Here is a 2,472-nt window from a genome sequence, read left to right as displayed (position 1 = left end):
AGCTGTCCCATTTAAGGCCTGTCGGACGTTTGCGATGCAGCCCTATTTAAGGCCTGTCGGTCGTAGCGGGTTAAAATATATAAGTCGTCTCTCCTACATAAAATCTACTGACGCCTCGGTGTGCCATCCAAAGCCGGAATTTATAAAAACCATGGTACATACATACATACATACATACATATACCAAGGCTCTTTCCCCCTTACAAGGGGGGTAGCCAAAAAGAAAAAGGCATAAAATCATTCCCACCCATTCCATCCCTAAATACACTCCACACCCCTCCACCCTCCCTCTTATCTTAGCACCTCCTGAATGACGGGTCATCCCTGCACCATGGTACCTGGAATAAATGAAAAAGTGTGACTTTGAAAACGTGTTTTTACGTACAATTTGTAAAAGTGATGCCTATGATTACTTCTTTTTTTTTATAAAAGACTTCGTTTCTACGTGTGAAAGATTGTTATATGCGTATAATACAAAAGAGTGAAATATAATAATATGACCCCTTGTTTTATTTCAGGGAGCTCCCAACCAAGAGATGACCATACTACACGATGCCTTGGTCTACCATAGTAACTTGTACTCCTGTACTTTATGAATATATTGTACTTACCTATTCGTGACATTCGTGGCAGATGACGTGGGAGTCATCTGGGCATAAGTGCTTGTCGCAGTGTTGTCCACCGCCCTCTCCTCAGTTATCTATGAAAATTTATAAGGCTCACAGAGCCCTTGTGATAGATCAATTACAAAAATAAAAGAAGGCAATTACTATAAAAAACTTTGACCAGAAATAAAAGTTGGGGTCTATTGCACTGAATAAAATCTACTGACAAATTAACTATAAAAATACTTTGACCAAGGAATACCTATTATACTAGTCGTCTCTCCTAATAACTAGCCTACATAAGATCTACTGACGCCTTGGTGTGCCTCCCAAAGCCGGAATTTTCCAAAACCATGGTGCCTGGAATAAATGAAAAAGTTGTGAAAGATTAGTTATATGCGTATAATTAAAAAAAAAAAAAAGAACTATAATGATATATGACCTCAACCCCAACCAAGGAATGACCATACTATACGATGCCTTGGTCTACCATAGTAACTTCCCCTGTACTTTGTGAATATATTGTACTTACCAGTTATTCCTGACATTCGTGGCATATGATGTTGGGGTGGTCTTGACATACATGCTTGTCGCAGTTGATGCAGACTGACCTAGTTTGTCTGGCTTTTTTCCATGGACAAAACTCACAACGTCTCTTCCTGGGTGCGAGTCCAGTGTTGGCCACCGACCTCTCCTCAGTTACCCCAAAGCCCTCCTTTATTGCAGATTTCACAGAGTTTTTCATCCCCCTCCAGGAAAGCCTCACCTGGGCCCATGGTTTGACAAGTTCCTTGGCCAGCGTATGCATGAATATGCGTCGTGCTTTGACGCCACCCTGTATTTTTGATAAAATAAAGGCGTTTACAACTGCCAGGTTGATAACATTATAGAAAAGGCAAAGGCTCCACCTTTGTGTCTTTCTATTACATGTGTATCTGTTACACATATTGTCGATCACATCTACTCCTCCCTTTGTTTTATTGTAATAATGGATAACTTCCGGCTTACCCCTTTCCCCTATTTCTGAAGCATTGTGCTTTGATGATAGTAATAATACTATCTTTGACCTTCTGGGCTTGTATGACACCATTGTCATGTTTTGAAGAAACAAGAAAATGCTGGTGTTGATTGGCCTATTTAACTTTAGATCGAGCATGGCTTTTGGCACATATCCCTTGCGACGAAGCGTCCCGACTAACGTCGTCCTTCGTCTATACAGCACTTCTGCAAGGGACTTGGATGTGAACCAGTTGTCAGCTGTTACGTTGCGATTGCTGTCAAGATAGGGCTCACACACCTTCATTGTGTAGTATTGCCCTATCTTTCCAGGGGTTATACGCTCCTGTCGGTGTCTCCCCAAGTCCACCATCCCATTTAGAAAATAGCTGTTGTAGCTATCACACGCCATGATTATTTTTAAGCCATATTTTTGGGGTTTCTTGTTCATATAAAAACGGAATTTACACCGTTCTCAAAACCCCACCATCTGCTCGTCTACAGTTATGTCTTCTCCAGGGACATAACTTTCCTGGCAATTGTTTGTAAAATCCTCCCACATGTCTCTGAAAGGAGCCATTTTGTCGAGCCTGCTTCGCTCTTCTCGTGTGGTGAAATCATCAAAACGCAAAGCTCGTAGAAGGAAGCAAAATCTAGCCTCACTCATCCCACACCGGCACAAAACTGAACCATGCAAGGTGTGAAACAGTTCATTCACTGTCCGTTTGTTATCTTGTTTGCACCCCGTTTCCACAAGGATGCCAATAAGTGCCCAAATCTCTTCAGGACAAGTGTGGCCACATTGTGCCTTGTCCTGATATCTAAATTTGGAAGCCAATGCGTCAATTTTCTGATTTGTATAATTGACAAC

The 2,472-nt window shown here is 41.6% G+C and overlaps 1 long non-coding RNA gene across 1 annotated transcript; it reads right to left on the bottom strand.

Moving 5' to 3' along the window:
• Nucleotides 1–221: 221 nt before the first annotated feature.
• LOC143024109 (uncharacterized) lies at nucleotides 222–2,015 on the bottom strand. Its single transcript, XR_012966263.1, has 3 exons — nucleotides 1,138–2,015; nucleotides 612–965; nucleotides 222–338 (listed from the first exon to the last, which is right to left on the bottom strand). It is a non-coding gene; the product is annotated as an uncharacterized LOC143024109 (long non-coding RNA).
• Nucleotides 2,016–2,472: the final 457 nt, after the last annotated feature.

This window comes from Oratosquilla oratoria, unplaced genomic scaffold, assembly GCF_046742065.1.
Source record: "Oratosquilla oratoria isolate Oo_2021 unplaced genomic scaffold, ASM4674206v1 SCAFFOLD93, whole genome shotgun sequence".
In the NCBI taxonomy this organism is placed as follows: Eukaryota; Metazoa; Arthropoda; class Malacostraca; order Stomatopoda; family Squillidae; genus Oratosquilla; species Oratosquilla oratoria.
This window is presented reverse-complemented; position numbering and strand designations above follow the sequence as displayed.